Source organism: Lactuca sativa, chromosome 2 (genome assembly GCF_002870075.4).
Source record: "Lactuca sativa cultivar Salinas chromosome 2, Lsat_Salinas_v11, whole genome shotgun sequence".
Lineage (NCBI taxonomy): Eukaryota > Viridiplantae > Streptophyta > Magnoliopsida > Asterales > Asteraceae > Lactuca > Lactuca sativa.
Window position 1 is genome coordinate 73,455,365 of NC_056624.2, and position 13,310 is coordinate 73,468,674.

Below are 13,310 nucleotides of genomic sequence, written 5' to 3' on the forward strand. Positions count from 1 at the left end.
TCGTTGTGATATATGTAGTAGGGGTGTTCGCGGTGTGGTTTATAGTTGAAACCACAAATCGCACCGCACATACGGTTTGAGTTTTTGGAAACCAGAAACCGCACCACAAAAGCTCTAAACCGCATTATGTGGTGCGGTTTCATGTGGGCGGTTTCTGAAGTTTGATAAGTTGTTTCAATTTATAACTTTGGTTGTTATTAATTACATTTAAACGCTTTCAAAATTTATTAATTATATTGCATACCATTTGAAAGACATAGATATTACAAACAAAAAAACCACATAATATTTTGCTAAGTTGTTGTGACTTTTGAAATTTGATATCATAGTCTTTTAAGTCATTAATTACCATATTTAACCATCGTGATATAGAATAAAGTTATTGGACAGTATAAAGTATTTGGTGATTGGAAACTTTGATATATATATATATATATATATATATATATATATATATATATATATATACTAGTTGTGAGACCCGTATGTTATACGGGTTGGATAAAAAAAATATACGAAGGTTTAAACAAAAATTTATTTAAATTTGAAATTTAAAATTTGAATTTAAAAGGAAACATATTAAATACTATATGAGTTGTAATATTGTAATTTATTGGTTATTTTCAATTAAGGCAATTATTAATTAATGTGTAAATATGATGTGTTAATTAAAAAAGATAAAAAAAAAATGAGAAAATGACAAATGGAAAAAACATTTATTCAAAAATACCATAAAATGACAAGTGTCAAAATTCATGAGAGATTGACATGTGTCAAAAAAACCTTTATTTATTAAAGAGGATATATATATATATATATATATATATATATATATATATATATATATATATATATATATATATATGGGATAATGACTTGAAAGGGTAACGAACTTTCGACTTTTTTCACATTTAGTCACTAAACTTTTTTTCGTTATCTATTTGCCATTTAACTATTGAAACTGTTCACATTTTACCCTTATGACCGACTGTTACCAGTCATAAGGGTAAAATGTGAACACTTTCAATAGTTTAGTGGCAAATAGATAACGAAAAAAAGTTTAGTGACTAAATATGAACAAAATCGAAAGTTGGTTTCCCTCTAAAAAGTTCAATAACTAAATGTGAACAAACTTCCTCTTGTATTATGTTTTAGCAAATTATTTATTTTTGTTAAATTGTAGCAACATTTGTTGATGAAGAAATCTATGAAATAAAAAAAAAAAACCCTGAAAATATATTTAAAAAAAAACAAAAAACCGAAACCGAAATAAAAAATCAATGGTTTGACATTTTCCAAAATAAAAAATCAAAATTTCCAATCTGATTTTGGTTTTACAAAAAAATGAACCATTCTCACTGATGTGAATTATGACCATTGGTTTGGCATGCGGAATTTGTGACATCCCATGAATACGTAGTTACAACATCGTCTGAACTCTTAATTCATAGTAAGGGGTTAGAGTATCATCGCATGAATACGTAGTTACAACATCGCCTGAACTCGTAATTCATCACCTACAGGTTATGGGCCTGCTGGTGTTTCCACTGGGTTGTCTAGAATAGTCTGTGGTCGCCATCTATACTCTGGTAGATGACTACATCGCCACATTGCCGGTTAAGGTTATGGTATCTACTTTCATCATACATCACTTATTCATCATCATCTATCTACCTAATTATCATCACCTTTCTATCACCACTTATCTCTCATCATTTTATTTCATCACACACCAACTATTTCATCTACCCATGTTTCATCCGCAACATATTTGTAGATATAAAATAAATATACCGTTTAAATCTTTTAAAACATGTATAAAATCGTTCATCCAGCATAGACAACAAGTATTCAAATAATATGCACACATAGCACGTAATTTATATAAAATACTTCATATCTATGTGTAAGATGAAAGTAACTATATATACCATAAAAATCTCATAAATGCTTCCTAACTTCAAACCCCAAGGTTTACTCTACTAAAACTTCATATTCTCGGCTCTCTGGACCTAGAAGGGTCCAGATTCCTAACTTCAAACCCCAAAGTTTACTCTACTAAAGCTTCATATTCTCGGCTCTCTGGACCTAGAAGGGTCCAGATCTATAACACAAACTTGCAAGAGGGGTTTGAGGCATTCAAAACCCCAAAGATGAAGTGATTCAAGCCCTAACCCCAAAATGGAATCTACACAATAGGGAAGGAAAGGGGTTCATTTTTGTACCTCAGAATGAAGCTCCTTGCTTCAATAACTTAGAATAATAACCTTCCTTGGTCCCTCTTGCTGGAACTCTTCTCCTTTCTTGCAAAATCACACCAAAAAGCTCAAGATAGCTCTTCCTCTCACTCTACACACTCAAGCTCGCTAGGGTTCTCACTTATGGGAAAGGTAGTCGCAATTGAAGGCCATAAGTGCCTTTAAATATGGCTCGAGCCCAAAGATTTAGGGTTTCTGCCAACAGCGCGGACTCGTCGAGTCGTCTCACCGACTCGTTGAGTCCATTCATTAATCCGAGTCATCAGTCGTGACCTTACTCGACGAGTTGAGGCGACAACTCGTCGAGTCTCTCTTCTTAACTCAAAAGAAAAATACTTAAATTTTGATACCTGGAAATCCGGATGTTACATTTTGTTTTTTTATTTCATAGATTTCTTGATCAACAAATGTTGCTACAATTAAACAAAAATAAATAATTTGCTAAAACATAATACAATAGGAAGTTTCTTCACATTTAGCCATTGAACTTTTTAGAGGGAAACAAACTTTTGATTTTGTTCACATTTAGTCACTAAACTTTTTTTCGTTATCTATTTGCCACTAAACTATTGAAACTGTTCACATTTTACCCTTATGGCCGGTAACAGTCGGTCATAAGGGTAAAATGTGAACAGTTTCAATAATTCAATGGCAAAAAGATAACGCAAAAAAGTTTAGTGACTAAATGTGAACAAAGTCAAAAGTTCGTTACCCTTTCAAGTCATTATCCCTATATATATATATATATATATATATATATATATATATATATATATATATATATATATATATATATATATATATATACGACGCGGTGCAGTTTTAACTGCGGTTTGGTAACTATAAACCGCAAACCGCACCGCATAGTGCGATTTGACAAAAATTACGAACCGGAAACCGCACCGCGGAATTCTAAACCGCATTTTGCGGTGCGGTTTGGTGCAGTGTGGGCGGTTTGTGCGGTTTAAGAGGTTTTTTATGTAGTATAAAATGAAATCAGGTCAAGCCCGGTCAAATATGGTCAGTCGGAAATAGTTAAATCGGGATCCAGGCACATTCGTCAAAAACCATGTTGATAATGATCCTAAAGTTTTTTGTGTTTGGTTCCGGGTCATCTATTAGTAATGTTTCCAATAAATGGGTTTAAGACTGTTTAAGATTTTTGTAAGGTTATTATATATATGTAGTAAAAATCAAAATCAGATCAAACTAGGTCAAAGATAGTTTGGAATAGTTAAACCAGGTAAAACCCTTTCCGCCGGTGATTTTCGGATGGAATATTCCACGGTAGTCTATCATAAAATCCGTCTATAAACAATTTGATGGATTTCCGACGAACAATGCCGTCGAATATGTTTTTTTCTAGAAGTTAATGAAGATTTAATTACAGAATAAATATCATTAATATAATAATAGAAGAAAGTTTTACATAGACATAACGGATAAACGAACAAATATCATTAATATAAAAATAGAACCAAATATTCAAAATATCACTAAAGGAATAACGATGATAAATGAAGGTTATAATTACGAGTAAGAATCATGAGACAGGATTATGCAATTTAGCTTGAAAAAAAATGTAGTAAGGAACTAAATTCTACAAAATCTAGAACTAAAATAAGACATCATGATCTGTAAATGCAACGAAAAAAATTGCATCATTATGATCTGATAAAAATTACTTTACTGCAATTAACCTATAGAAAAAAAAGGTTTTAGGTAATGTGGAGGATTTAAAAATAGACTTTACCTTTGATATCAGTGGTCTCCTTTGACCTCCTGCATAAGATATGAAAATATAAAGGTGGAAAATAGACATTAGTGACAACATTTCAGATGTACCTTAAGAATGATAAAAGCAACAAACATCAACATACCTATTCTTTATTCTTTATGAAGGAGTTGATGCCTTCCCCTGCATACAATGAGCCAACACTTGTTTCCATTTCTTTTAGCTCTGGGGTTGCCGAATTTCCCTTGGTGAAAATTCTTATTGCACCACATCTCTCGATTCTAAAAGTATTCAATAATGGCAAGGAAAAATCCTTATTTCCTAAGCAAAACCCCTTAAGACATGGAAGCTCATCAAGTATTAAGGACTTAAGATGTGGTAACATAATCTCATTCATTTTTCCTTGAGATATATCCTCTTCTTCTTTTACAATAACATTTTCTTCCTTAACGACTACCTCCAACTTGTTGCAGCAACTTATATGCAGCTCTTGGAGTTGTAATAGACTACCAATCATGGAACTAGTAAAAATGTGTTCCAACTTATGACAGTGAGAAACAGAAACTCTTGTTAGTTTTGGAAACTCAAATGTGATCCACCGATTACTCTTCCATATATACCTGAGATTTTGTAGAAACACCAACTCAACTTTTGTTAGGTTGGGAAGTGTCACGACAGTTTGTGAATCATCAGAACCACTAGTTTTCCCTTCCAATGCTTCGAATACCTCCTTTACCAACTTACAGTTCCATACATGAATCTCTTCCAGCTTTTGTATTTGCTGCAATGCATTGTATGGAATAATCTTTCTAATAGTCCCATTATCTTCTAGATGGATTTTGGTGTCATTAAGGAAAGATGAAGGGATATCTTTTGAAGTACCAGGGCTCGAGCTTGTACTTCTTTCACTCTGTAAAGGCCAAAATTTGAATACACAAGGCATATGTTAGTGGTAACATAGATCCTAGTTCCAACAGAATTATATACGTGGACTCATATCTTGATGAACAACTTATGCAAGTAAAGAAAGTCAAAACCATCTACATATATCTAACATATTCAAGTAAAGAAAAGAGAATCGTCTATAGAATCCCTCTGGTCGATAAAACTAGCAAAAAGTTTAAGATTTTTAATTATTGCAATCTATAAGCAAAAAATATGCTGTAACCTTTGCGCACAAGTAAACAGAAGAGGAAAGGAATAACGGGGGAACAAAGTAAAACTGGAAACTTGGGAGTAAAGAGACTAGCTGCCTAATCTTTATCTTGGTAATAATAATTGACTCCTATAATAATAAAAAAAAAAATTAAAAATAGCGTCACACATTTCTTCGAAAATAGAAATAGTGTTCAATACTAAAACAGAGGATAAAAAACAATATTATGGAGAGTTTCCTAATATGCCCTTCAGCCTTTATTCTAAATTACTCCAACACAATCGTGTCCATGTTCGTTAAAGGATTGATGGAGGATTTAGATTGGTAATTCAAACTGCCACAATTGAAATAATTCTACTGCTATAGGTTATACATCAATTTGAAATCTATTAGTGCCATGACATATACGAAAAAACAATTTTGTTTAATTTTCCTTTTCTTTTATGGCAAGGCCACCTAAAAATTATAACCCTTAGAGCTCATTATTCCACAAATGAATATATAAACATGCATCTGCCTTAGGCTATTTCTAAATAAAACCAAATAAATTACTTAGTGTTGTTCTAATGAAATTGGAAGACTATGTAGAAGATGACTCTAAATGAAGAGACAATAATCTTTAAAGATCATAAATAACTCCAACCAAAATATTTTGTTGGATTACTAATTGTTGACCTCATCAAATAAGTTATGTAAGGTTATTTCCCATTCACAATTGATTCAAGTGACAACCTAAAATTTTACAAAAACTATTGTGAATGTGTCATGCTTTTACTTAGCATGATTTCTTCATTAGATGACTGGAGAAAAATAAAAATTATACCTGATGAAAGTTAAGGTTGCATTGTTTAGTATCTTCGCCTAAGCTTGTTTGCATATACTTGAGCTTCGGAGCTGTTGACCAACCACGTGTGAACATTGTCATTTTTGGGCAATCACGAATTGTAACGTTGTCTAATATAGGCCACAAGAACTCATTTATCCCCAAGAAGAAACCTGCAAGGTATGGTAGATTAACCAATGATATTGACTTTAGACGAGGAAAGACCACAATATTAGACGTGGGGTTTTCTCCATTTTCTTCCCTCGCAATTACATCCATTCCATTGCAATTTTCCACTATTAACTCTTCAAGTTGTCCAAGGCTTTCTAGTGAGGAAAATGTGAATATATGTTCCACAAGGTCACAGTCTTTAATTTCCAGTATCTTCAGGTTGGGAAGTCGAAGAATAGTAACATTATTGAATTTTTTTATAGCACCATTTCCTTCATCAACGTGAGTTTCAAAGACCTCCGTCATCGAGTTGCAAGACTCTATTTTCAGTATTTGAAGCTTTTGCATTTTTCCTACCGCATAAGAAGGAATCACACTTGATAAGGCATCACAATCTACTATTGTTATCTCTCTAGAGAATTGGCATAAGGACCATGAAACACCATCCACCTGAGCAAAGTAAACCAAAAATTAAAGTGAACATTATAACTTACTTTTGAACAATACAAATAAGACAAATTACACGATTGGTCCCTGTTGCTGAGGATTGTTAAAATTACTTAATCTCTAGAATTAGTTAATTATGATCGTTATTATGTGTTAACTAATATCCTTGAAGCGTTGTGATGATTCAAATTATGTGAAGAACTCTTAATCCGATCATCATTTTTTTAAAATGAAGACAACCATTAATCTCCAAATGTTGCATCGAAGTCATATCTAGCCTAAAAAAAGATTTGACAAACATTGTTTTTTTTTTTTTTGAAATATGCATATATGGACATTTGAATGTTTATATATTTTCATATATGCACATTAATCTAATACCAACGTTTAAGAGAATCGCAACTTGAAAATTTAAAACCAACCTCGGAGGATTAATAGAAGGGTGAACATTTTCTAATTACAAATAAAAACCTTAGTACTAGATGGTATGATAGATAACATTCAAATGAATGACCCTATGTTATGCGTTAATTTGAATCACAATCGTGAATTTGCATAGTAAATGATGAGTCGATTGGGTGGTATAGAAATTACAACCTCTTGTATATCTACTGTCGTGCACTTTTCTAGAATAAGATAGATACTGAGAGAATATTGTAAAGATGAGCACCAATTAAGGAAGTTAATCAAGAAAATAATTACTTCAAGTTGTAGAACATATACCTTAGATTGATCCTTAGTACGCTGGGAACCACCACCACCAATATGATTGAGATTTCTTAGGCAAGCAAGAGTTAGAAAACCAAGAACAGGGAACAAAGTGGCGCTTGTGTGTGTAGATCTAGTATTTTCTTTTCCTTTGTCATCTCTATTTGAAACAACTTCTTCAATATCATCACAAATTGCTATCTTGAGATTCTTTAGGTTTGAAAGAAGTTTTGCCATGAGAGGTGAAAACAAGTACTTAATGCTTTTACATGAGCTCATGTGTATGGTTGTGAGGTTGTGGAATGATTCTTGTTGTTGAAGAATTAAAAAATTATTCCAATTACACTTCCACACATGACTCATGTTGTCCATATGCCTAATATCCAATTCCTCTAGGTAGGGAAGTAGTTGTTCATTATCATCAGTTGTTACTGATTCTATTGGCTCTATCTCAAACACCACCTCCACTTCTTTAAAATTCCACAACTTAAGTTGACGGAGGTTAGGAAATGAATATATATTAGATATGCAAGGACCAACTTTTGATGCTCCTTCATTTGATTTAATATTCTACACATATCCCCACAAGAAAGGTAATTAGTAACTTCAATTTTAAATGTGAGAAAGATTGTCTTGATTCTAAATAATGCTTCAAAAATTATCTGGAAACAATGAATATGGTCAACCAATTAGACATAGTTAGATTATTCCCCTGTGAACTTTTAATAATTAACATATAGGAAGGTTTCAATTCTCCATTCCTAGTAATAATTTTTTTGTATTTAATTAATAAGCTACTATTGGTTCTCTGCAACAATGCAAATAACTAAGATGTGAAAGCCATACCTCTTGCTCTTGTTTGATACTCTTCATCACTTCATTGTTTCTCCTAGTTTCCCCATCGTTATTTATCCATATCCCCTTGAGTTCCCTCAGATCAAAATTGGTGGTGACCGGTGTGAATATATTCCTGAAGCTCTTACATGTTGTTATCTCTATGTACTCAACACGGTGAAAGCCATCTATGAGGAGATGACGTTTCGATAAATTATTTACACCTTTTATACTCCATAACTCTCTTAGATTTCCTAATTGATTCGCTTGAATGCTTCTCAAGCTGCATTTGCTTTCTCCAATTCCACCATCACAGTCCATGTTGATGTTGAATAACACTTTAATGGAACCACATCTCTGTAGTTGAAGATCTTCAAGTTTACTCAGCAATGGCAAGGGATTGCACGGAAATAGATTCACAAGATTATCACAATCGGTTACTTCAATAGTTCTCAACAATGAAACATTAATTTTTTCAATAATACTTAATTCACAAGGCCATATCTCCTTCAAATTCTTCATATGACGAATATGTAGTTTCTCCAAATTAGGAATCACAACCTGCAAAATAGTCAAACTTTAGCCCTGTCAAATCAAATCACAAATATTTTTGTTGGGGAATTTCTCTAATTATTCAAATGAATGCAAAATTTTCTGGAAAAAATGTAACTGAAAAAGATTGTTTGAATTCTTTTTCACAAAATATAAAGTGTTTACCTCTTCCCTCAAGAAACAAGATGTTTCCGAATTATTCTTCGGAAATATGCTTGTGAATTTTGGAATGGTGGCAAGCCCCAACTCCACGAGTTGAGGTAACTGAATTATGTTGACATTACTGGAAAAGCCCGATAGATTTGGTAGACAAATCAAAGAAAGAAACTTCAACTTCGGGAATATAATTGTCTCTGCTCCACTACTCTCACTATGTATGAGTACTTCCATATTATTGCATGAGTAAACTTCGAGATGCTCAAGATTTTTCAAATCTTTTGCCACGCCAAGTGTGAAAAGGTGTTTCAACTTCACACACTCAGAAATGACAAGGACTCTTAAGTTGTGGAATGAAGAGAATCGAGAAGGATGTAAGGACGATTTCACATCAATATCTTCAAGATCATTCATATCATGCACACTTAAACAAAGCTCCTCTGTTTTCTCAAACAACTCATTCAGTCTAGTTCCCAATAGTTCTTCTTTTTTGATGGCCAACTTTAATGTGTTTTGGGACGAGTGTTTTCTTTTTCTGAATGCTCCTTTCAAAGAACGTCCCACTGAAATCTTGAATTGTTCAAGATTCTCGAACGAAATATTTTTTGGTTGAGAAGTATTCTGGAAGAACTCAAATTCTAATATAGAAACATGCTCTAATCGTTCTTCCATTTCATTGTAGTTATCACCCATGAAATTAATCTCCTTGCGGTCGTCAACCCTCAAAAAAAATGAATCTCTATCATCAACTCTCATATAAAGCTCTTCAAGTTTGACCAAATTTCGAAAGACACCATTACCTATACGGAGACCAACACAATTCGTCAAATCCATGAGCCTTAGCTTCTTTAGATTCCCAATTGTGGGAGGCAAAAATTCGATGGCAGAATTAGCAACACTGAGCACTTCAAGATTCAAAAGATTTCCAATAGAAGAGCAATCAAACATTAGTGAGCAGTGATGGAGATGAAGCACTCGAACATTGGAGCATTGAAGTAATGATGGAAGCTACGGATGTTTCATGTTATCATATGATATAACCTGAAGGTTTTCCATTTCTCCATAAAAGCCTTCAGGAAACCTCAGTGACTCCTCCCCTTCCATTAGTTTCAGGATTGAGAGGTTTGGAAACTTGAGATTTCCAGGAAACTCAGACATCCCTTTGCATGTTAACGAAATTCGTTTGCACAAGCTGCTCATGTCATTTGCAGTTGTAGGCCAGCTTGAGATATCACCATGGTTGACAATTGATGCATGCTCGACTTCAGAAAACATGTCCAAAACAAAAGCACGAACCAACTTGTGCATCTTGACAAACCCAACATCATCACTTTCGATCAACAAGTTGGCATGCATTAGCCGCTCAATGCACGTGTCCAACTTATTTCTTGCATGTCTCATAGTATACACTTTCTTAAATATTTTCAATCCCCATCCATACCTCACCAAGTCTTCGGTAGGAACATCAAAGCCTTCAGGAAACAAACCACAAAGCAAAAATATGGACTTTGTCTCCTGGTCTTCGATATTATTGTAGCTCATTTTTAAAACATCAGCCACAACATTGTCAGTGTCATGGTGCTCTAAACGAACAAGTGCATCTTGCCATTTATCCTTGCTTTTATTTCTAAGAGCATAGGCCATGTTTTTTATAGCAATGGGTAAACCACCACACTTCTCCACAATAGCTTCTGCTATCTTATTGAGCTCCTGATCAGCATCATAAGATATTTCTACATACCGTTGGAACAAACTATGTGCTTCCTCTTCTGTTAAGATGTTGATGTTGAGAATTGAACTAGCTCCCATCATATTGCATACATTTCTATTGCGTGATGTCAGCAAGACCTTGAAGTCGATACCTTGATTTGGCAAAGGACTTAAACCAAGATCATAGAGATTAACAGGCTCCCATACATCATCAAGAATTACTAGGAATTTCATATCACCTCCATCTGAGAGGACCTTAAAGTGTTCATTAAGCTTATGAGCTCTTGCAGTTTTAGTGTCTTCTTTTAGCTCTAAGCTGAGGTACTCTGCAATAGATTGCTGAATAGAAATGGGATCTGTTTTTACCCCTATAACTACCTCGATAACAAAATTGAACATTTTCTTATCTTTCACAACCTTCTTCAACCGTTGTGTCATTGTCGTCTTCCCCACTCCACCCATCCCCACTAAGGCTATCATGTGGGATTTGTTGTTTGGTCCGAGTGCTTTTAATGCATTCATGAAAATCTGCTCTCTTGATTTGAATTCATTGTGATCACTTGATGGGGTAGACGTGGATTCCTTCATGAAATCAACTTTTCCCAAAGGAACTGGCTCATCACTCCAAGCCATCAGAGATTGTTGTATTAAGAGACTTTCAATCTCCTCAATCATCTTGAAGGCTTTCCTTCCGAGCTGATGCCTAATCATTAGATTGAGAGAAATGCCAATGTCAATAGGAGTGGTATCCACCTTGGTTTTAATCTTTTTTACTTCTTCCAACCAACCCACGACTTCGGCTGGAACCTCAAGATGACTTCTTCTATTCCGATCCATGTGTTGTTCTACATCTATTCTTGCATCATTCAACTTCTTCATTTTGATATGCAACTCCTTCAAATATTTTTTGTAAGATATGAGGTAGGGGAGGTGTTTCGTGACTGGAACCATCCAAACAATAACAAACAGTAACAGAACCCCAAGTCCCATGAGAATCGGGTATGGGGGGAAGTAGGATGTTGGCCAGCCGATGTTTATGGTGATTGGAACCATGTCATCATGTTTAATCATGGCAGCATCCATTGCTCACTATTCTTAATTCTGTTAGCACCTACACATAAATCAACAAATAGCTAGACCGATGATGCAATCTGTACAAAGTGTGTACCTCATATAAAAATAATTTTGAAGATAATGTTTTGACAATCAAAATTAAAAGATAAATAAATAATGATTTTTACAGGTCATTTATGGAACAGTAAAAATATGATTCACTTTTGACAATTTTAAACATGATTATGGTAATAGAAATCAAGAAATAGGTTTTTCATTGCTTAATTATATAGAAACACCAAATTTTAATTAAGTTTTGGTGTGTGTGTGTGTGTGGATGGGGGTATTTTTATTGTGTTGCAACCTTGTTTTTTCTTTTGGAATGAAAAGTCGTTTTTTTGCAAATTACCTAAGTGCCTTTTTGATTGATTCTACTGCTTCGGAACAAATATGAGTGTTTTTGTACTACATTAACCTTAAAAAAGAGATGAATAAGCTAAATATCTACTAAGAGAATGTGAAATTGAATGAAATTGTAATAAAGAGGAAAACAATAAAGAAATTAAGATCAATTGCAAAGATTGATATTCAACACTGTCTTAATACTTTAAGCATCAAATTAGACAGATTAAACTCGTAATTACACTACTAGAAAACATGGTGTTTTCCTACGGAAAATAGCCACGGAAAATTTCCGTAGCTAATTAGCTACGGAATTGCTATGGATCAGCTACATAATGGGATGCCCTAGTTTGGTAACGGAATAGCTACGGAATAGCTTCGGAATAGCTACGGAAGCGGGTCCGTAGCTATTCCGTAGCTAATTAGCTACGTAATAGCTACGGAATACCTACAGATGCAAATTCGTAGCTATTCCGTAGCTAATTAGCTACGAAATGGCTACGGAATACCTACGGATACTAATTACCTACAGATTAGCTAAGTAGCTACGGATTAGCTACGAATTTTTCTTATTTTCATTTTTTCGGGCACTAAACGTCGTTTTTTTCGCTTCGTTTTTTTCACACCTCTACTATACATAATTATCTTTATTTTCACCAACATGTAGCTATTAATATCGTTCACAAAGTTGTGTGCCCTTTGGGATCAAGTACTTGTTTCACAGTTTAACATTGTAATGCATATACTTTTCATCAACTTGTGATGAATTATGTTTTTATATGTATATTTATACACATGAATGAGTTATGGTATATGTGTACGTGTATATGTGTATGTATATATACGTGTTTGTGAGATGTATGTGAACGTATTCATACGTATTATAGTGTTAAACCATTAAACGAACAATGGATCATGTATGTGCACGCGACTTTATCAATGATATTAATAGCTATAAGTTGGTGAAAATATAGATAATCGTATATAATAGAGGTGTGAAAAAAACGAAGCGAAAAAAACGACGTTTGGTGCCCGAAAAATCGAAAATAAGAAAAATCCGTAGCTAATTAGCTACGGATTAGCTACGGAATTCTAACGGAAAGCATATTCCGTAGCTATTCCGTAGGTAATTACCTACGGAATAGCTACGGAATATGCTTTCCGTTAGAATTCCGTAGCTAATCCGTAGCTAATTAGCTACGGATTAGCTACGGATTTTTCTTATTTTCGATTTTTCGGGCACCAATTGTCGTTTTTTTCGCTCCGTTTTTTTCACACCTCTACTGTACATGGCTATGTATATTT

The 13,310-nt window shown here is 33.8% G+C and overlaps 1 pseudogene; it reads right to left on the minus strand.

The window, feature by feature from the left end:
- Nucleotides 1-3,694: 3,694 nt before the first annotated feature.
- LOC111909132 (uncharacterized) lies at nt 3,695-12,139 on the minus strand (annotated as a pseudogene).
- Nucleotides 12,140-13,310: the final 1,171 nt, after the last annotated feature.